Below are 24,148 nucleotides of genomic sequence, written 5' to 3'. Positions count from 1 at the left end.
GTGCTATTTTGACCTTGCTTTTTAAATTAATGATATATCTTGAATATTATTCTAATATCAGTAGAATATTTTTGTTACAGGGGTACTGCATTTTTTTTTTCTTTTAAGATGATCTAGTTTTGCTTTCACTATGATGGGCCTTGGTGTAGATTATTTTATTTTTATTTTACAGTATTTTATTTTGAACTTTGGTATATATCCTGATTTTCAAGATTCATGACTTTTTTCATTTCTAGGCTATCCTGCTTATTATCTCTTCAAACACTAGTCCCAGTATACCATCTTTCTGAAACTCCTCCAATTCCTTATTATGCCATTTAACCGCATAAACATCAAAATTTCAGGTGTATTATTTTATATTTTCTAGCCACATCTATGCCCTGTGTATTTAGGGCAAACTTTTATTTAAAAGACACCCCAACATACAATGACTTAAAATGTTGTTATTTAGTGTGCTCTTAGGTAACAATCCAGAGGTGACTGAACCGAGTTTCCTGCAGGTTCTGGGGTAAATAGTCATTAAACGAATCTTATACTTTCCATCCTGTGTCTCCACCATTGCCTGGGGCAAGAGTTCTTTTTTTTTTTGTTTTGTTTTTTGACTGAAAAATAATTGTATACAATATTGTATTAGTTTCAGGTTAGGGCAATAGTTCTTAACCATTTTTGTGCTATAAACTCCTCTGGCACTCTATTCAAGTATATAGACCAACTCTCAAAATGATACATAAAATAAAATACATTTTTTTAATGCATAAAATGAAATACATTTAGATATAAAGGAAAGAAATTCGAGTGCCTGGGTGGCTCAGGCGGTTAAGCATCCGACTCTTGGTTTTGGATCAGGTCATGATCTCAGGGTTCATGGGCTGGAGCCCCTCTGCGCTGATAGTGCAGAGCCTGCGTGGTATTTATTCTCTCTCTCTCTCTCTCTCTCTCTCTCTCTCTCTCTCTCTCCCTCTGTCTGCCCCCTCCCACTCGTGCTGTCTCTGTGTCTCTCAAACTAAATTTTTTTTAAAAAGTTTAAAAAGAAGTTAAAAAAAATAAAGGAAACAAGGGCGCCTGGGTGGCTCAATCGTTTAAGCGTCTAACTTTGGCTCAGGTCATGATCTCACGGTTTGTTAGTTGGAGCCCCACATCAGGCTCTCTGCTGTCCACGTAGAGCCTGCTTCAGGTCCTCTGTCTGCCTCTCTCTCTGCCCCTCCCCGACTTGCACACTCACTCTCTCAAAAATAAATAAATAAAAACATGTAAAAAAATAAAGGGAACAAATTATACCAGATTACATTTATCAAAATAGTTTTCTAAATAGTGATATAATAATAAATATACTTAATTCATTAAGCATCATAATCTAACAGTGGATCTAATAACCACCATAACCTTGAAGTACGGTTGAGCGTAAATGATATTTAGAGAGATCTGAAACAATTGTAATGTGATATGAAAATATTTTTGGGGTGGAAAATTCATAGGTATTGCTAATACCACAGTGTGGTTTGCTGTTTACATTCATAATTAAAGAAAATATTAATTTCAGCTAGAAGCTAGTGAAGACAAGGATATAATATTTTCCCATTCAAGTTCATGAACCTGAGATTAAGAACCCCTGCACTTAGGTGTCTCTTTGGCTTGAAGCTGAGTCCTAGGCAGTGTTCTCACTTACAAAAAGGGGAAGAACTTGAAAAAATGCACACTCCACGTTTTAAAGTTCTGTTCTGAATGTGGCATATAATACTTCTGCTCAATAGGACATAATCAATGGTGGTATGTAGCTACAACATAAGCTGGGAAGCAGTCTTTAACTGGCAGCCACATTTCCAAATATAACTGTATTACATAATAAATTAGCAACTGGCAATCTCCTTCATGCTCTTATAAGAAAAAATAATTTCTACAATTTTTTTTAACGTTTATTTTTTGAGAGACAGAGCATGAGTGGGGGAGGGGCAGAGAGAGAGGGAGACAGAATCTGATGTAGGCTTGAGCTGTCAGCACAGAGCCCCATGAGCTGCTGGAACTCACCAACTATGAGATCATGACCGGAGCGGAAGTCAGATGCTCGACTGACTGAACCACCCAAGCACTGCAATTTTTACAAGTTTTAACTTATGAACAGATATATCAGACAGTGGGTTTCCATGAGCATTTCCTAATGTATAAACTTGATAAGTATTTTCAGCATTTTTATATGTTTTAGTTAGATGAAATATATTTTTAAATTGCAAACAGGGAATACAAAAAACAAAAACAAAAACAAATAAATTGCAAACAAGGAATTAGCTCACCACAAAGTTGTGAATTAGGTAAAATTTATTTCTGTCTTTACAACATTCTCATTTCTTTTTCTTTTTAATTTAACTTTTTCTTTTTTTTTTAATTTTTTTTTAACGTTTATTTATTTTTGAGACAGAGAGAGACAGAGCATGAACGGGGGAGGGTCAGAGAGAGGGAGACACAGAATCTGAAACAGGCTTCAGGCTCTGAGCTGTCAGCACAGAGCCTGACGCGGGGCTCGAACTCACGGACCACAAGATCATGACCCGAGCCGAAGTCTGCCGCTTAACCGACTGAGCCACCCAGGTGCCCCTTAACTTTTTCTTTTAAGAGAGAGAGCATGCATGTGTGGGGGGGAGGGGCAGAGGAAGAGGGAGAGAGAGAACCTTAAGCAGGCTACATGCCCAGTGCAGAGCCCCACACAGGGCTCAATCTCACAACTGTGAGATCATGACCTGAGCCAAAATCAAGAGTTGGACGCTTAACTGACTGAGCCACCCAGATACCCCTACGACAGTCTCATTTCTATCCATTTTTAAAACATCCTCTCCTTTTCTCTCCCATTTGATGAACCTGCATCTTTCAGCCTTTATTTCCATTTTTATTTTGAAAATTTTCAAACATACAGGAAAGGTGAAAAAATAATACAATACCTATACACCCTCCACGTAGATTAAAAAATGTTTAATTGTTAACATTTGCTTAATCTCTCTTTATTTTATTTACATATATGTTTGTCACAAGCACATTATGAGTGCACAGACATGAGTTGTGTCTTTCCACAGTGTTAGCTTTATTCAATCACAAAACAAGGCTAACATAATTGTAAAGCAGGTCCAAGATTCCAAACTCAATGCCATTTTGTTACACATTTAACTTGGTTTCATACATATCACACAAAGTAAAGCACACTACAAACAAGATACAGCAAGAGGTGAGAAGTTGAGAAACCCAACTCAAAGTCCATCTATGAATGCATAGTAGAGATGAGGCCTCAGTCTGGTCTGGTTAGCTCTCCGTGCATACTGCTAATTATATGCTAGCAGTGGAGGATCTCTGTTATGCTCAGAGACCAGTCAGCCAGAGCTTTGGCACAAGTCGCCTTTTCAGTGTGGTCAGATGGGAAAGGGTTAGTGTCTGGAGAGTCTGACAGTTTGCTGCAAAAGTCACCCCTTTTTGAAGGAGTTTAATCAGCCTTGGGCCTTTCGAGGCCTCTTCAGGTTCTGCTGGTTGTCAGTTCTGGGCATCATCAGTCTGTGCCGGTTTCAGCATTATCTGGTCTTAGCTGCAACGCTCTTGGTTGCCTGACATGAGTCACTGCTTGATGTAAGTGACTCCATCTTGCCCTCTACAATATTTTTAAACAATTTGAATGTAAGTTACAGATATCATGAAACTTCACCCGTATATACTTCAGCATGTATCTCCGAAGAAATAAGGACATTCCACAGTATAACTACATTATCACTCTTAAGAAAATTAACAATAATTCTGTAATATCTAATATCCTTTCCATATTTAAATTTTCCTTATCATTGAAAAAACATTTTCATAGGTGTGCCAGGCTGGCTCAGTTTTGATACAGCATGTGACTCTTGATCTCAGGGTCATGGGTTCAAGCCCCACATTGGGTGTGGAGCCTACTTAAAATAAAAAAAAATAATAATGATAATAAAAAGTTTTGTATAGCTAGTTTTTCTGTAATATGCATCTCTTAGTTTGGTGACAGACCTTTTCAACTTTGAACAAACCTCCTTTGCATCTAAGTAATGTCTGTGTTTATCTAGACTTTTTATTTCTACTTGTGGATTTAAAGGTTTTTATATCTAATTAATACAAAGACAGGAAGGGAGAAGACTTGGGTTTTTTCCATTTTATTAAGTGGATCTTTTGCTCGAACCTAATATTAAATTAAACCTAATACTATTGCTGAACAGATATAGGTCTTAGCGACTTTAAATACAAAGGGGTGGATTACAAGGTATTCTGGGACTATGTATGCCCATTTTAGGCCACATTTGACATCTTGGCTTTCTGTTCAATTTTTCAAGATATTCAAGATTCTACCAATATTTATTGAGTAGTCAATATGTGCTGGGGACATATAATTAAGATGGACATGGTGTCTGCCCTCAAGGGAGAGAGATCAGTTAATTAATATTTTCAATTGGAAATATTGGAAGTGTACTATACAACAGTCTCAGAACTGGTATTCTCTTTAATCCCAGCCCACAATCCTTTCATATTCCCTACCCCTGAGATGTCCACATGTCAGAGATCTGAGTGTCATTATTAAATGCCATCTCCCCCTTCCGGTGCTTTATCCTGGTGCTCCAGTTCTCCAATCCTGCAGCATTGGTGTTATGTATTCACCTCAAACCACTGATATACAACTTTCTAGGCACAAAGGTTCTGGAGTCTCAAACTCTTTGGTCCCAAAACTCATGGATTATGACCAGGGGAAAAGAGAGTAACTGCTCAAATGTTTTAATCAGCTATTTCTGCAATAATGCTTCAGAATACACCACTCCAAACTCAGTGGTTTAAAACTACAAGCATTCAAAAATAAATAAATAGGGATGACTGGCTGGCTCAGTTGCAAGAGTATGCAACTCTGATGTTGGGGTTGTGAGTTTGAGCACCATGTTAGGTGTAGAGATTACCTTTAAGAAAGAAAGAAAGAAAGAAAGAAAGAAAGAAAGAAAGAAAGAAAGAAAGAAAGAAATTTACAACTACAAGCATTCATTTTTCTCTTAAGGATCTGTAGGTTGCTTGCTCCTTTACTATTCTAGGCAAGATTCTTATTTCTAGACTCTGGGTTCCAAGTTCTATGTTGCAGGTTAGGGTTCAGGTGTGCTCCACGTTTCTACAGCAGCCACTCAGGTCAAATCACCACAGCACAAGGAAACAAGATAAACTTTGCAGGCACATGAAAAGCCTGTGCTCACGTAATTTCCTATTACATCATATTCTGTTGGTTTAAAGCAAGTCACATGGCCAAGCCCCAAGTCAGTAGCACAGGAAAATAGAGTCTAAGCCAAGTTAGAAGGGAAATGAAGTGAATTTTTTTGTGGAGCATTAAGGTATTACATCAAGATTCCTAGGAGAAAAGGCACGGAAAAGGATAGAAAGAAGAGATTCCCAAGGGTAGGACAAAGAACAGCTAAACTCTGGCCATGATTGAAGATGGGATAGTACCCCCAAAAGATCAACTATCAGGAAGTAATATGGAGGACCCATTGCAGTGGGTGTGATGAATAGTGATGAAATGCTACAAGATATCACACACAAAAAAAATCACAAACATTGTTACTGCTGAGAAAGATGAAGAATCAACAAAAGAGGAAAATAATAAAATTTTATTTTTTATTGTATATGATAAATTACAGCTATTTGTGTGGGCTGCTTTCCTTTTATGATTCCCAATCTCTAGGCACAGTAACTACCACAAATATCATTAAATATGTCAAATTGTGTTATTTTAGTTATAGAAGAAGGTTTTATATACTGAGCGTTTATAGATTTTTGTCATGCAATTTGATTTTTTGCTCATAACTAGAGGGATCTATGATCTAAACTAGAGTGGAAGCTAGGAGAATAGAAATAAAAGAACATATTTAATAGCTATTTTGCAGAAACGATTAACAAAATAATTGGATAAATAATTGGATTCAATTTAAGAGATGGATAAATCCAAGATATTTTTGTATGCAAGCCTAATGTGACTTCTTGAACAGTACAATCAACAAAAGCCAAAGAGCTGTGGGGGGTCTGAGAAATAATTTATGATATTGTGATTTAAAATAAAAAGTACATATCTGGTCTTTGTCACATTCCTGGCACAGAGCTCCTGAAACTCTTGTAAATTCCTAAGAGACTCTTTTGTTCTAATGGGGCAACTCTAGGTGGACTCCTGGATGGCCCTAGAGGTAGGCTGATAACCAGAAAGACCAAGCTATGATTAGAAGTTTGGAATTTGTAGCCCCACACCCCATACCTCAGCAGAGAGAGGCTGGAAATGGAGTTAATAAATGATCGTTAGTACATGAGGAAGCCTCCAGAAAATCCCTATAGTATGGGGTTCAGAGTGCTTCCAGGGTCGGTGTTCACATACACATACCCCAGTTCCCCAGAGGCAGAAGCTCCTGTGTTCAGGATGCTTCCATACCTTGCACTATAATATCTCTTCATCTGGCTTTTCATCTGTATCTTTCATCACACCACTTAATAAACTGGTAAACATGTTTCCCTGGGTTTTGTGAGCTACTTTATCAAATTAATTGAACCTGAGATGAGAAAGGGGGTCATGGGAACCTCAGATTTATTGCTGGTCAGAAGCACAGGTGACAACCTGCACTTGTGATTGATATCTGAACTGGGTGGGAGTAGTTTTGTGGGACAAAGCCCTTATACTGTGGGATCGGATGCTAACTGCAGGTGGATAGGGTCAGAATTGAACTGAGTTGAGTTAAACTGTAGGACACCCAGCTGGTGTCAGAGATTTGCTTGGTATGGAGAAAAAACTCCCACATAATTGAAATTGAGTGCAGTATCTTAAACTCCACAGATGACTGTCAACAATTCTTCTTACAACACACGCTGCTCCTCTCATCCATATTGCCTTGTGACTTGTTTTGACCAATGGACTATAGCAAAAGTTATATTGTGCAGTTATGCTGTACAGTTATGGACCTTTCCTTCAAGGGGTCATCTTGAACGTTTCAGCTTCATCTGAGCTCCCAGCTGAATGTAGCCATAAGAGTAATCCTAGTCAACAAATACCATGTTAACAGATTTGCTATTCAGTTGAGCCTAGCCAACTCAAAGAATCATGAGAAATTATAAATAATTGTGTTAAGCCATTAAGTTTGGGGATAGTTTGGGAGCCAGTAATAGAGAACTCATAGAGAAATTGGTACTGAGTATGGAATTCAGTTACAACAAAAAGCATAAGATATGCAGCGTTAGCTTTTGGACTGGGTGGTGGACAGAGAATGGACAGATACAAGGAGACTATTGGGGGAGGCCGGAAAAGCAGCCTTTATCTCATCAATAAAGATAAGAGAAATAGCAAAAATAAAATTTATTGGAGATTGGAAGGGGAACCATGTATGTATGGGTGTAGTAGCAGAACAATTAGCAAGTCTGCTAACTGTAGTAGCTTGGAAGAGAAAAAGTATTCAGTAAACCTATAGATCTGTTTATGCAGATTTCCAGACAGAACATTAAAATTGTCAATCGGTCTCTTTTAGCAAAAACATATGATAAAGTATAAAAGAGAAAGGTGAGGGTAAAAAGGGATTGTTCAATTTTCAAGTGGAATTTAGAGGACATATACAGTCTATGACAGTCTTCCCAGCAGGCAAAAATGTCTCAAGGCAAGAGATATTCTCAGGGCAAAGTTAAAATTCAGAGCTCTGCCAGTAAAATGCAGTCATGATCAAGTCAATGGTGCAGCTGTAAGAACTTCTGTTAAGATTTCAGAGTGACTTAAGGAAGTGTTATACAAACCCATAGAGTTCCATGGGAAGGTTTCTAAGAATCCTAAGGACATCGTCCCACGGTAGCCTAATGTGCCCCAAGAAGAGAGATGGCTGTCTTGGAAACAACTATCAATATGGCTTTTGAAGCACAGAGTGAACCTCAGAATGATTTATATAAAACTTCCAAAGTCATTAAAAGAACTGCCCCAGCAAAAGCATCATCTTCTTGTACCAAGGAACAAAGACAGTTCACTTTGAAAGAAGCCTCTAGACCCTAAACTTCTAATGGAAAAAAGCAGGCTGTGAGAATTACTTATGTAAACAAAAAAATGATAACTTAGGCAGAGCAAAGATCCCAAAGAGTCCAAAACCAAGAATCAATAGAACAGTGAATTCAGAAAATTCCCGGAGAACGGAACTAGGACCCATGTCTGGAGTTTGGAGCATGGCCACGTATGCTGGCCAGGTTTCAGAAATGGACCATGACTACTATGTGGTCTTATGTTTCCTGCTTTCAGGACATGAGTTTCTCTTGCAGTTGCTCTATCCTTTTCTCACCCATGTCAGGATGGGCAGTGGGGAGACAGGTGTTTTTAACTTGCAGATCTCCAGATCAAGGTTAACTGAACCTGAGCAGTCTCATCCTCATCTGGATTTAGTACAGATGACAAGATCTTGGATTTTGGGCTAGCAAAGTAACGGGATGAAATCTGGGGGGAGTGGGGTAGATTAATGTATTTTGCATATGAGTGGAAGATAAATTCTAGATGATAGACTGTGGGAAGACAGCTAAAGACAGCTGCCAACAATCCCTCCTAACTTTGCATGTGCATGTCACTCCACCAATCAAAAGTAGAATCCAATTCTCCTCCCTGCTCCCTCCCTGAACTTGAACTAGATTGTGGCTTGTTTTGATTTACAGAATGTGTTAGAAGGGACATTCTAGAACACCCAAACACAAACCTTCAGAAGCTTCTGCTTTGAAGGGATCCAGCTACCACGTAAATAAGCTTGGACTAGACTACTGAGTAGTAAGAGACCAGGGGCTTCAAGTGAGAAATTCTGGCTTCCACACTCCATGCCAAGACCCCAGATGTATGAGGACGGCAGTCTGGAATATTTTAGCCTGGCTTAGCTCCCAGATACACCAACGACTTCACCTGACACTATATGAACAGAGAACCCATTGCCACTGAGCCCTCCAAAAAACTGCGGAATCATGAACAAATAAATGACTGTTTTTAAAAAACACTAATTATTGGAGTGGTTTATTATGCAACAATAATTAATGAAAACAGGATACAGGAGAACATTTTGGGGATGGTGGAACACATTTAGGGAAACAATGATTTATAATTGCAGCTTCAAACATGCCGAATTTGAGATCAGGGTGGGCTATAAAAATAAATATTCTGCTGCCAAATTTCTAACACCTTTAAGAAGAGTAAAACAAGATTATTCATTTATACAATAACTTAAACACTAATTTATACAACAATTATTCACTGATAATCTATTATGTGCCGGGCTGTATGCAGGGGTTGAATGACAATGTGTTTCAAGACGACTTAAATTATCTTAGCCTGTCAGTAATTTTCAGAATATTTCTGTAAATACTGGTAGCATCTACCAATTTAAGGTAGGCAGGGCTATTTTTCTACTTTCCCCTCTCCTCCCTTCCTAACAGACTTGATATCAATGATATCTTACAGTAAAAGTAAGTCGTAGACCAAATTGTGACAAATGTATAACATATAGGAATTGTCTTTCCTTGACAAGAATGCAGAATTCTATTAAGAAATACATATTAAGATGATGAAGCAAACCAAAATCATAGTATTAATATTTTTATGGTATGTTTGGGAATAAGCTGTTTGTCTTTGGTATATTTGAATGTTTTATATTTTAATGTTTTAAGGAGTTTGAAATATTTAATATTTTACAGATTGTCTTCATGACTCTATTTTTTATTTAAGAGAGAGAGAGCATGAGTTGGGGAGAGAGGTGGGGGGGGAGGGGGGGAGAGAAAGAGAGAGAGAGAGAGAGAGAGAGAGAGAGAGAGAGAGAGAGAGAGAATCTCAAGCAGGCTCCCATGACCCTGAGATCATGACCTGAGCCAAAATCAAGAGTCGGCTGCTCACCCAACTGAGCCCAAGGCACCCCTCAGCAAATGAGGTAGATTCCAAGATCTCTAGGAAGGGCTGGATGTAGGTTTTTGTGGGGCCTGAAGTTTACACATCTCCTTTTGCTGACCCTTCATTTTTATTTCCCAAATAAATCTTATTCCTTAACCATGACAGATGACCACTGTGGAATTCACTTTTACCCTCTTTAAGTTCTACTATTTATGTGCTGAGTCAGTGCTATTACTCTACATCTGTTTCACACGCAGCTATAGAGAAAATTAATTTGAAACTTTATCCTGGTCAAATACAATGGAAGTGTAAGAAATAGCCCTGCAGTCACAATTGGGTATAAATGGAATATAAGAAGCTTAGAAAGATACCTAAAATAATTAAGTTAGAAATTGTCATTCCTATCAGCAAATTATGAAAGATCTGAAAAATATCTTTGGAATAAAAGTGGCTATTGCTGCAAATTATGTTTTTGCACTGTATAATCCCATTTCATTTATGTGATTAACTTGCCTTTTTTAATTTTGAATCTTTATTTTTATTTTTATCTTATTTATTTTTGCTGTTGAAACACACGGTCCTATCTCAATATTTCTTTTCTTTTCTTTTTTTTTTTTAATTTAAATTCTAGGTAGTTAACATACAATGTAGTATTGGTTTCAGGAGTAGATTTTAGTGATTCATCACTTACATATAGCACCCAGTGCTCATTCCCAAAAGCACCCTCCTTAATGCCCATTGTAGCAGGATTCTCACACAGAGTCACACAAAAAACCTAGGCTTTTCTTTCCAGGAAGCCACTTTATTCATGCCAGCACTGCTCAGTTGGGTTCGTACCCAAAGAATTGAGCCCCAAATGCCATGTGGCATAGTTTTTTATATATTTTCTACTACTTTGTCTCCCATACATGGTAACACACAAACATGTAGTCTGATTAAGTGGTCTCATGTTACAAGGTCTTGAGGGATGTTGTCACATAAGCGTATAGTCAGGTTGTCTTTGGGTTGTTGTTGTTTTTTTTTTTTTCTTTAGGGAGGGGTCCCTACCACACCGTCACCCACTTAACCCATTCCCCCAACAACTTGCCTTTATTTTTAATGCAAGGTTTTCAAGAGTAAACCTATCTTGAGCTGGAAAAAAAATCAAAGTATATGGACTTCAGTTTCTACAAATGCCCCAGAGTGATAAGTAGTTTTAGAAAGAAGGCTAAAGAGAGGTTTCTAGTCCTGGCTCTGCCTTTTACCTGCCATGTTACTTCGCTCTCACTCATCTGTAAAATGGAGATAGTACAGCTTACTGTGCCAACCAGACCAAGTCATGTTGTAATTTAGCTGAACCAAGTGGATGTGAAAGATCTCTATAATTCAGAGGTGAAGTATTATTGTATTTATCACATAGACACTGTTCCCTAATACCTAACACACTCACAGCACCCCTTACACCAGGAATATGCTGTTCTATCTGTTTTGCCTATTCATTTAAAATTTTTTTTAATGTTTATTTATTTTTGACAGAGAGACAGGCAGACAGAGCATGAGTGGGGGAGGGGCAGAGAGAGGGGGAGATACAGAATCTGAAGCAGGCTCTAAGCTCTGAGCTCCGAGCTGTTAGCACAGAGCCCCACGCGGGGCTCGAACTCATGAACCACAAGATCATGACCTGAGCCAAAGTCGGATGCTCAACCTACTGAGCCACCCAGGCACCCCTTGTTTTGCCTATTCAAATTGCACTTCCCCTTAAGCCCATGTTCAAGAGCTATCACCTCCTAGATCTTTCACTGAACATTCTATCTGAAGTCTTTTTATGTATATATAGAGAGACATATATATGTCTATATCTATTGTTTATTTCCTTGGATCAATTGTATCTCTTTTTAAATATAACACAAAGTCACGTATTGAAGGAAGGAAGCATACAGCATTTAACTTTATGCATTAATTGGATGTCTACCTATCCTTTGCTAGGCAATGTGAGGACTCTGAGACACTCTTCCTGTTTCAAAAGTATCATAATGTAGTAGAAATATGACATTTTGTTTATTAACTATTCACTGTTACTACTATTAAATACTATAAAATCATTAGCATCTGGATGGTATCTGAAGCCCAAAGAGTAAAGGGACTTGATCTGACAAGACTGAAGAGAAAAGAGACTGTAGAGAAAAGAAGGCCCAGGACAAAGCCTTAGAAAATCAGTATGTAAGAGATCAGGGGAGGATGCAGAGAATCCAGGGAAGGCTGTGAACATAAAAGTTTTCTAGAAAGAAAGAAAGAAAGAAAGAAAGAAAGAAAGAAAGAAAGAAAGAAAGAAAGAAAGAGTCTGTTTTTTAAAAGTGAACATGAAAAAAAAAGTTCAACATCATAAGTCATCAGGGAAATGTAAATTAAAACCAAAATAAGATACTACTGCCCATCCATTGCAGTAGTTAAAATGAAAAAAACAAAAAAACAAAAAAACAAAAAAACTGACAACGTCATGTGTTGGAGAGAATATGAAGGAACTTGATTCAAAGATTTCTGGAGTGACCCTTTTGGAAAACAGTTCAGCATTTAAAAAAAAATGAAATTAAAAATACCCTTATAGCACAAACCAACAATTCCACTCTTTGGTATTTATCCAAGGAAATGAAAACATACACCTACATAAGGACTTGATCCTGAATATTTATAGCAAGTTTATTTTTAATTGTTCTAAGCTGGATCCAGCCCAAATGTCCATCAAAGGGTGAATGGATAAACAAATATGTTTTCTTTTTTAAAAAAATGTGTATTGTTTTTAATTTAAATCCAAGTTAATTAACATAGTATGTAATAATGACTTCAGGAATAGAATTTAGTGATTCATCACTTCCATATAATACCCAGTGCTCATCCCAACAAGTGCCCTCCTTAATGCCCCTCACCCATTTAGCCCATCCTCCCCACCCAAAACCCCTCCAGCAACCCTCAGTTTGTTCTCTGTATTTAAGAATCTCTTATCATTCGTCTTCCTCTCTGTACACTATTGTTGCTTACCACCCCTTGTGTTCATCTGTTTTGGATCTTAAATTCCACATACTAATGGAATCATATGATATTTTTCTTTCTCTGACTGACTTGTTTCACTTAGCATAATACCTTCTCATTCCATCCGTGTTGTTGCAAATGGCAAGATTTCATTCTTTCTGATTGCTGAGTAATATTCCATTGTGTATATACATACTACATCTTCTTTATCCATTCATCAGTCAGTGGACATTTGGGCTCCTTCCATACTTCGGCTATTGTTGATAGTGCTGCTATAAATATTGGGGTGCATGTGCTCCTTCAAATAAGCATTTTTGTCCTTTGGGTAAATACCTGGTAGTGCAATTGCTGGGTCATAGGGTAGATCTATTTTTAATTTTTTTAGGAAACTCCATACTGTTTTCCAGAGTGGCTGCACCAGTTTGCATGCTCACCAGAAATGTAAAAGGGTTCCTCTTTCTCCACATCCTTGCCAACATCTGTTGCTGCATGAATGTTCAAGTTTGCTATTCTGACAGGTGTGAGGTGGTATCTCATTGTGGTTTTGACTTGTATTTCCCTGATGATGAGTGATGCTGAACATTTTTTCATGTGTCTGTTACCTATCTGGATGTCTTCTTCGGAAAAGTGTCTATTCATGTCTTTTGCCCATTTCTTCCCTAGATTATTTGGTTTTGGGTGTTGAGCTTGATAAATTCTTTATAGATTTTGTATACTAACCCTTTATTTGATATGTCGTTTGCAAATATCCTCTCCCGTTCCATCGGTTGCCTTGTAGTTTTGCTGATTGTTTCCTTTGCTGTGCAGAAGCTTTTTATTTTTATGAGGTCCCAATAGTTCATTTTTGCTTTTGTTTCCCTTGTCTCTGGAGATATGTCAAGTAAGAAGTTGCTGTAGGAGAGGTCAAATAGGTTGTTGCCTGTTTTCTCCTCTAGGATTTTGATAGCTTCCTGTCTTACCTTTAGGTCTTTCATCCATTTTGAGTTTATTTTTGTGTATGGTGTAAGAAGGTGGTCCAGGTTTGTTCTGCATGTCGCTGTCCAGTTTTCCCAACACCATTTACTGAAAAGACTGTCTTTTTTTCCATTGGATATTCTTTCCTGTTTTGTCAAAGATTAGTTGGCCATAGCTTTGTGGGTCTATTTCTGGGTTCTCTATTCTTTTCATTGATCTGAATGTCTGTTTTTGTGCCAGTACCATACTGTCTTGAAGATTACAGCTTTGTAATACAGCTTGAAGTCCAGAATGGTGATGCCTCCGGCTTCAGTTTTCTTTTTCAGGATTGCTTTGGCTATTCAGAGTGTTTTTTGGTTCCATACACATTTTAGGATTGATTGTTCTAGCTCTGTTAAGAATGCTAGTGTCATTTTGATAGGGATTGCACAAATATGTTTCCTTTTGTTGCTAAGTCGTATTTCATCATATGGATGTACCATTAAATGTACCATAATTATTTTCTATTTACTAGCTGATAGACACTGAGTTGTTTCCAATTTGGGGTGATTAAAATAAAGCTATAAATATTCATATAGAAGTCTGTGTATGGCCACAAGTTTTCATTTCATTTGGGTAAACATCTAGGAGTGAGATTGTTAAATTATATGTTAAAGGTATATTTCACTTTATAAGAAACTGCCAAATAATCTAAAATGGCTGTACAGGGGCACCTGGCTGGCTCAGTCGGTAGAGCATATAACTCTTGATCTTGGGGTTGTGAGCTCGAGTCCCACATTGAGAACAGAAATTACTTAAAAATAAATAAACTTTATTTAGTTATTTATTAAAAATTTTTTAAAATTTTTATTTACTTTTGAGAGAGAGCCCCACATTGACAGAGAGAGAAAAAGAGAGAGAGAGAGAGACAGAGAGACAGAGCATGACTGGGGGAGGGGCTTGGATCATTGTTTTTACCATGATGTTGTGACTCATCAGCATTTGTAGTTGCATAATCTTCGAAAAATTAGGTTTCAATGTTGAAATTTGTAAATGAAATTTACAATAGTCTTCACAATGTCATATGCTCAGATGTTACACCTTAGACAGAATGACCTTCCAAAAGCTTAACTTTGATTCCATGAATTAGATGAAAAAAAAAAAAACATTATTGAGATGAATGAATTTTCTGTTTGAAGCATCTGATAACACTGGCATAAAAACAAGCATCATTTGGGGCATCTGGGTGACTCAGTCGGTTAAGTGTCCAATTCTTGGTTTCGCTCAGGTCATGATCTCACAGTTCATGAGTTCAAGCCCCACATCAGGCTTCATGCTGTCACTGTGGACCCTGCTTGGGATTCTCTCTCTCTCTCTCTCTCTCTCTCTCTCTCTCTCTCTGGCTCTCCCCTGATTGTACTCTCTCTCTCCCAAATAAATATATAAAAACTTTTTTTACGAAACAGGCATCATTTAACTGTTTGTAAAGTTCTTGTTCTGCTATTTGATACAGCACATTAATAACTATTGTTCCACTTTTCATAAGTGCACAGAAAAGGATCCAATAAAAAATAAGTGAAATTAATTGAAACAGTCATTTGATCTAATGCATCACATAGTGATAAGTAAATGGGCTTTCTACATTTGCTCATGTTAAATTTTTGTCTGTCAGCATAGGCTTTAAAAAAAAAGTACTTACTTTTGAAGTAGATGCCAATGCTTCTTAAACTGATTAGTGTCTTCTGGATTTTCGATAGTCATTACTATCACTATGGCCCCCATGGTGAATGTAAATAGTGGCAAACACATTATGTAAGTTACACTTCCATCATCAATGGTAATATAGTACTTAATTTTTCATTAAATATGCATGTTACAGGTTGAATTATGTTGTATTCCTCTCCAAAATTCATATATATTGAAGTCTTAGCCTCCAGTACCTCAGAATGTATTCTTATTTGGATTAGAGTTTTGCAGATTTAATTAGCTAAGATGAGAGGCACCTGGGTGAGTCAGTCAATCGAGTATCTGACTCTATGTTTTGGCTCAGGTCATGTTCTCACAGTTAAGACTGAGCCCCAGTGGAACTCTGCACTGAGTGTGGAGCCTGCTTGGAATTCTCTCTCACTCTCCCTCTGTCTTTCTCTCTCTCTCAAAATAAATAGATAAAATTAAAAAAAATTAGTTAAGATGAGGTCATACTGAAGTGGGGTGGACCCCTAATCTAATACGACTAGTGTCCTTATAAAAAGGGTAAATCTGGACACAGGCATGCACACAAGGAGAATATCGTGTGAAGATAAGGAAAGAGACTGGGGTGATGTTTCTAAATGCCAAAGATTGCTAGCAATCAGAAAGCTAGGGAGGGGACGGGCATAGATTCTCCCTCACAGCCCTCAGAAAAATCTCACCGTCCCAATACTTCGATTTCAGACTTCTAGCCTCCAGAACTGTGAGACAAAAAATTCCTGTTGTTCAAGTGACCCAGTTTGTGATACTTTGTTATACGGCAGCCCTAGAAAACTAATAGCTGAATCCATGCGCTAGAGGTAACCATATAATGCAAAACTCTCTTAATTTACTATCACATAAAAGAAAATGCTAATTTAAAAAGGAATAAAACTGTGATACTTGAAGCTTATATACACATTATTTTTTTTTTGTAAGTTTTACTTATTTAAGTAATCTCTACACCCAATGTGGGGCTCGAACCATGACCCCGAGATCAAGAATTGCATGTTCTTCCCACTGAGATAGCCTGGCACAACTTGTATATGCATTATTAAAACTCAATAGTATTGGTAACAAGGTCTTTTTTTTTTAGAGCTCTTATTTTAGAAAGAGAGAGTGCACAAGCGGGGGAGAGGGGCAGAAGGAGAAAGAGAGAATCTTAAGTAGGCTCCATGCTCAGTGTGGTGCTCGATGTGGGGCTTGATCCCACAACTCTGGGATTGTAACCTGAGCCCAAATCAAGAGTTGGATGCTCAACCAACTGAGCCACCCAGGCTCGCTAGTGAGTGAAGTCTTCTTATAGTCTAGCCCCGGTCAGGCTACCAGATGACTGCAAACACATGAATAACCCCAAGCAAGAGCTACAAAAGAATCTCCCACTTAAGCCCAGCCCAGATTTGTGTGATACATGGAATTATAAGCAAATAAATGGATATTGTTTTGAGCCACTACATTTGGGGGCTGATTTTTATGCAGCAATGCATAACTAAAGCATCATTGTAAAGATTTGGGCTTTTACTCTGAATGAAATGGTTCTATGAACTGAATTGTTTCTCTTCCCTGCCCACCCCTCATTCATATTTTGAAGACCTCACACCTCATGTGACTGTATTGAAGACAGAGACTTTATACAGATAAGTGAGGTTAAACGAGTTCACAAGGATAGGGCTCTGATCCAATAGGATTAACGTCCTTATAAGAAAAGACACCAGAGGGGTGCCTGGCTGGCTCAGTCATTGGAGCATGTGACTCTTGATCTAAGGGTTGTGAGTTTGAGTCTCATATTGGAGATGGAAATTACTTAAAAATGAAATCTTTAAAAAAAGAAAAGAAAAAAAAAAGGCACGAGAGAACTTCTTCACATTTTCTCTGACAGGTGAAGATACAGTGAGAAGACAGTCTTCACAGAAGAGACCTTTCACCAGAACCCCACCCAGGTTGGAACCCTGATCTTGGACTATAAGAACTGCAAGAAAACAAAGTTCTACTGGTTAAACCACCCAGTTTATGGCATTTTGCTATGGTGGCCCAGGATGACTAATACAGATAGGAAGATGGTAGTTTTAGTTGTTTTTGTTTTTGTTTTTAATTTTTTTATGTCTATTTATTTTTGAGAGACAGAGACAGAATGAGAGACAGAGCATGAGTGGGGAAGGGGCAGAGAGAGAGAGGGAAACACAGAATCTGAAGCAGGCTCCAGGCTCTGAGCTGCAAGCACAGAGCCTGAGGCGGGGCAGGAACTCAGGAACTGCGAGATCATGACCTAGGCTGAAGTTGGATGCTTAACCAACTGAGCCACCCAGGCACCCCAGAACATGGTAATTTTTGAGCCAAGGAGCAACATGATCTGACCTTTCAAAAAAAATTATTCTGGCTGCTACATTGAAAAAAACAAACAGAAAACCCATAGGTAGCCAAAGGAAGAAACAAGAAAGGTGGCAGAAAAGGGGCTCAGTTGGTTAAATGTCTAACTTCGGCTCAGGTCATGATCTTGCAGTTTGTGAGTTTGAGCCTCTCGTTGGGCTCTGTGCTGACAGCTCAGAGCCTGGAGCCTGCTTCAGATTCTGTGTGTCTCTCTCTGTTCCTCCCTTGCTCACACTCTGTCTTGCTGTCTCCCTCTGAAAAATAAAGAATTTTAAAAAATAAAAAAATAAAAAGGAAATGTGGTGGAATGATCTAGATAAGATATAATAGTAGCTTGGACCACTTGGGTAGTAGCTATGCCGATGATGAGAAATGATAAGAATCTGATTTCTGAATCTACAAAGTTGCTGACAAACGTGAGGTACAAAAGAAAGAGAGAGTCAAGGACAACTCGAAGATTTCTTGCCTGAGCAAGCAGACGGATGAGATCATTTAATGAGATGGGGAAGAATGCAAATAGCAATTTGGGGAGGACTTACTAGTAAGATCAGAATTCTGTTTGAGAATATTAGATTTGCTTAACTGACTAAGCCACCCAGGGACCCTAAGAATATTAGATTTGAAGTACCTATTATGATTCTGCACCCAATATTGATGTGTGGACTCTTTCCAAACAATTCTCTACACCAGCTGGGTACCTATGATTTAACTCATTTCTGACACTATCTACCTGATAATTGTGTCAGATACCACAGGACTCAGTCCTACAAGACTGCCCTTCCCCTACTTGAGATGGCAATGCCAGTCCACGCTGTCACTTGTGTTTCTAACCAAATGACTATAGGTTGGAGACTCCAACAGCCCCACTCCTTGGGTCTGTTAACGTGCTGGAGTGACTCACATGACTTAGAGAACCATCTACTTACTAGATCACCAGCTTATTATGAAAGGATATATAGCTCAGGAGCAGCCAGATGGAAGAGATGCATAGGACAAGGTATATGGGAGAGGACATGGAGTTTCTGTGTCCTCTCCAGGAGTGTCCTCGAATATCCACGAGTTCACAAACCTGGGGTCTCTCTGACCCTGACCTTCTGGGTTTTTATGAAGGCTTCAATTCTGTAGGCACGATTGATTAAATCACTGGCTATCAATTCAACTTCTAGCCTCTCTTCCTCAGAGGTCAGGAGGGTGGGACTGAAAATTCCAACCATCCAATCACCAGGTGGGTTCCCCTTACATGAAGCCCCCATTCTTAGGTGTTTTCAAAAGTACGCTCATTAACATAAACGTAGGTGTGGTTGTGAAATGTTTGTTTTGAATATTAAGACACACTTATTACTCTTACTACTCAGGAAATTCCAATGGTTTTGACAGCTCTATGCCAGAAATGAGATGAAGACCCAATATATATTTCTTATAAATCAAAATATCACACCTATGTACATCCAGTCTATAGGAGAAATATTCAGTCAAGAGACATAAATTTAGGAGTTGTAAGAATATATAATTTAGAGCCATGAGATGAAGAATCTTCTAGGAACTGACAGTAAACTGAAAATGGGAGATACAAAGATTAAGTCCTGTGATACTTGAGTGTTCAGAGCAACTACTCTTAAATTATGGTTTGTGGCTCCATGGGGTTCTTTGAGATCTTTTCATGGAGGCCTGGAGGTCAGAACTGTTGAGAGGCCTGAGAAAATTGAAACTTAAAAGCTTAAGTTATGGGAAACTGACACCTAACCAAGCTTAACCGGCTTGTTCCACTTCTGTACAATTGCTTGGCGCGCCCATGTATTCCTGATCAATCATTATTGCCTGGCACATCCGTATATTCTTGATCAACCATTGTTACTTGGCACATCCGTGTACTCCTGATCAATCATTGTTGCTTGGCACATCCGTGTATTCCTGATCAATCATTGTGGTACCCGTACCCCCGGTTGTGGTCTGACCTAAAGGCAGGAACCAATCGAATACTGTTAAGTGTCCAACTTTAAACACCAACCAATCGCAGCTCTGTAACTGTGGGAAATTCCTGATTTCCCCATGACTTGTTTGTACCTGTCTATAAAAGGGGTGTAAAAACCTCTCTCAGGGCTTCTTGGCGTCACCGGCAACGGGGGCGCAGAGGTCCAGGTTCGAACCTGCAATAAATGACCCTTGCTGCTTAGCTTTGACTCTGGACTCCGGTGGTTCGTTTTTGGGGGTCTCTTAGACTCTGGGCGTTTCACTGTTTTTGTAGTAGTACACAAACATTATTTGTCTTTCTTTTTTTATATACTATATTAACAATTGCATTGAAAATACAAAAACAATGGTGGGTGAACCTGCAGCCACTTTAGCACAAATCAAGACACTGTCATCAAACTCTATTAGAAAACATTGTACTTTTCATCTTTGTTCTTGTATTTAAAATAAAGGTGCAGTTTCATTGAAACATGTTCTTGAGGACAGGGTAAACATTATTCACTGGTTCTCAATGCTTCGTTACATATTTATTTAACATTCTGTCCGTCAACATGGAAAGTCCTTTTAAAGAACTTTCAGTACAAGCCAAAGAACTGTGCTTGTCTTAAGAAAAGACACTTGTGCCATTGTTTGAATTGCAAGTCAAACTAACTGATATTTTTCATGGAACACAATTTTTACTTGAAAAAAAAATGACTAACAGAGGCGCCTGGCTGGCTGAGTCAGTACAGTATGTGATTCTTGATCTCAGGGTCATGAGTTCAAGCCCCAGATTGGGTGTAGAGATTACTTTAAAAAATAAAATCTTCTAAAAAAAAAACCTGACTAACAGAAAAGATTATGGTTTTATATAGACTTGGATTTTTAGCAGACATTTTCTTGAAAATGAACCAAGTGACCTTGCCACTTCAAGGAAAATAAACGGATGGCATTTGTTGCCAGTGATAAAATTTAAGCATTCGAGCAAAACTTAGACTTTTGGAAGACATATATCTACCAAGCTTGATAGGTTCCCAATACTTGTTTGATGAGGCGGATTGTAATAATAACAAATATGATTTTTTGATATCATATAATGAGATGTGTAAACATTTGGAAGATCTGCATAATTAAGGGAAACAATATTTTCTCTTTTTTTTTTTAAGATTTTATTTTTTTAAGTACTCTCAATACCCACCATGGTTCTTGAACTCATGACCCTGAGATCAAGAGTCACATGCTCTTTTTTTTTTTTTAATGTTTATTTATTTTTGAGCATTAGAGAAAGAGTGCGAGCAGGGGAGGGGCAGAGAGAGAGGGAGACACAGAATCCAAAGCAGCCTCCAGGCTCTGAGCTGTCAGCACAGAGCCGACTTGGGGCTCCAAGTCACAAACTGCAAGATCATGACCTGAGCCAAAGTCAGAGGCTTAACTGGTTGAGCCATCCAGGCGCCCCAGGAGTCACATGCTCTTCTGACTGAGCCAGCCAGGCACTCTAGGGAAATATTATTTTCCAAATGACCAATTTATAACATTAGCAAATCATGCATCTAAAAGAGCCATTCCAAGTGCAAGATAGATGAATAGATTTTAATGTAAGTTTAAAAAGTTCATTGGTAAGATTTCAGATTACACTTTACAACTAATCTTCAAGAAACCACTTCTTGGAATTGAGATGTGGGATCAAAGGAAAATGTCCAAAATTATCTGAAAAGGCTATTAAAATATTCCTTCCTTTTCCAAACACATATCTGGTGAGGTCAGATTTTCTTCATATGCTTCAATGAAAATACCCTATTACATTAGGTTGAATGAAAAGCAGAAATGAGGATCCAGCTGTTCTCTATTTCACCAGACCGGGAGTGGACAATTTTTTTTTTCTATAAAAGTCCTGATACCTAATATTTTAGGATTTGCAGGCCACACAATCTCTGCCACAAATGTGCAACTCTTCCACTGTAGTGAGAAAGCTTTCATAAACAATACAGAAGTAAACGAATAAAGGGGAGTCTGGGTGGCTTAAGCGTCCAACGTCTGCTCAGGTCATGATCTCACAGTTCATGAATTTGAGCCCTGCATTGGGCTCTGTGCTGACAGCTCAGAGACTGGAGCCTGCTTTAGATTCTGTGTCTCCTTCTCTCTCTCTCTCTCTCTCTCTCTGCCCCTCTCCCGTTCATGCTGTCTCTCTCAAAAATAAAATAAACATTAAAAAAAAAAAAAGAAGTGAGTATGTATGGCTGTGTTCTAGTAATAGGCAGTGGGCTGAATTTGGCCAATAGGCTGTACTTTGTGCATCCTTAGGCCTCTGAACTGGACATTAAAGAGATTTTTAAAAATGCAAAAACAATGTCAGTCTTCTCACTAATTTGTTTTGGAAAATACAGTTTTCTTTCTCATAAAAATGGTATTTCTATTAACATGTAATTGGTGTATAATTATTATTTTCAAATGAATCAATAGATAATTCTTTTTTTTCAATATATGAAGTTTATTGTCAAATTGGTTTCCATACAACACCCAGTGCTCATCCCAAAAGGTGCCCTCCTCAATACCCATCACCCACCCTCCCCACCCTCCCATCCCCCATCAACCCTCAGTTTGTTCTCAGTTTTTAAGAGTCTCTTATGCTTTGGCATAGATAATTCTTGTAAAAGTCTCAATTTTAATTTCCAGAAGAGTAAATATTGATAGATACAGGCCACATAACAAAAGCTCTTTGAGGTTCTCAATAATTTTTAAGGTAGTGTAAAGGTGGTCCTGGGACTAAAAAGTTTGAGAACTACTGGTTTAAAAGTTGGGGGCATGAGAAGGAACCAGCAAATGAGACAAGGGGACCAGCTCATGAGAAAGTAGGAAAATTAGAAATGTGACCCCCCGGAAGCCAAGTCAAGAAATTCTTTCAGGGAAGAGGGTGTGAGGTTAGCTATGTCCATTGATAATTATCTTGTCAAATGTTAATGATGAGAAACCAATAGACAGGGAAATGTTAAGCTTCAAGGGAGAGGAGAACTAATCATTTGCCATAGGACACTGGAAAAGAGGAAGGTGACAGTATCCAGAGCACTGGTTGAAGATTTTGCTGTAAATGAGTGGAAAGGGGGTGCCTGGGTGGCTCAGTCGGTTAAGCGTCTGACTCTTGATTTTTGTTCCAGTCATGGTCTCTAGTTCGTGGGTTCGGGCCTCATGTTGGGTTCTGCGCTGATGGTGTGGAGCCTGGTTGGGATCCTCTCTCTCTGCCCCTCTCCCTTGCTTGTTCTCTCTCTCTCTCAAAATAAATAAATTTAATAAGTAAATAAATAAATAGTTCTACTTCTACTGAAACACGAGGTAGTAAATAAAGGATGAGGACAACTGCAGCCAAATTTGTAGGTGCAGAAGCAGGAAACTGAGGGAGTACCAATCTGATGGCTTCTATTTTCACTTAAAAGTAGGAGGTGAGGCATCTGTTGGGATGAGGGGGTGAAATGTTTGGAGGCTTAGAGGAGTGAAAAAATGAAAGGCTGAAGAAAAGAGAGCTGACTAGGGAAATTAGAAGGAAATCTACGTAATGTTGATTTTCCAGGTGGGGTTTAGGATCATGAATATATTGTCCAATGCACCAATCTGTATAATGGTTGTTGGCTCTTCTCTAGCAAATATTTAATAGTTCAGGTGTTAGTACATGTTAGTACACAGATAACAGAGACAACAGACCTGCTGGACAGAGACAGTACATATTTTAGGATTTGTGGGCCATATGGTCTCTATCATAACTATTCAACTCAGCCTTTGTAGTGTGAAATCAGCCACAGACAATATGTAAATGAATGAGCCTGACTGTATTCCAATAAAACTTTATTTATGGACACTAAAATTTGAATTTAATGCAATTTCTTGTGTGTCATAAAATATTCTTACTTTGAATTTTTTAACTAGTTAAAAATGTAAAAATAATTATCAGCTTGTGAGTCACACAAAAACAAGCAGCAGGTAGATTTGGTCTGCAGTGCCCATAGTTTGTGAACCTCTGCTCTAGACCATAGCAGATTAGAAAGAGTTGCACCCTCAGGGAAGGACTACCCCAAGACCTTGAATAGAGCTTGGGTTGGTTTCTATTTGTTCCTTTTGTAGGGTGCTCTTGTGTAATATACAATATGGATCTCTTTATGTGATGGTCCTTGCAGTTAGTCTGTTGGGTGATATAACAAAAGGAAACAAAATATGGACATTGAGGATACTGGTACAAAATGCACCACTGCAGTATAAACTGGATAGAAATAGAAATGAAGG

The 24,148-nt window shown here is 38.3% G+C and overlaps 1 long non-coding RNA gene across 1 annotated transcript in view; it reads right to left on the bottom strand.

The window, feature by feature from the left end:
* Positions 1 to 2,948: 2,948 nt before the first annotated feature.
* LOC124501315 (uncharacterized) overlaps positions 2,949 to 24,148 on the bottom strand; it is a 41,707-nt gene continuing 20,507 nt past the window's right edge. The window contains exon 3 of the long non-coding RNA XR_006959734.1: positions 2,949 to 3,625. This is a non-coding gene — a long non-coding RNA (uncharacterized LOC124501315). The remainder of the gene's footprint in view (positions 3,626 to 24,148) is intronic.

Source organism: Lynx rufus, unplaced genomic scaffold (genome assembly GCF_022079265.1).
Source record: "Lynx rufus isolate CCGP_SWC_20201006 ecotype Redwood Valley unplaced genomic scaffold, mLynRuf1.p SCAF_7, whole genome shotgun sequence".
Lineage (NCBI taxonomy): Eukaryota > Metazoa > Chordata > Mammalia > Carnivora > Felidae > Lynx > Lynx rufus.
This window is presented reverse-complemented; position numbering and strand designations above follow the sequence as displayed.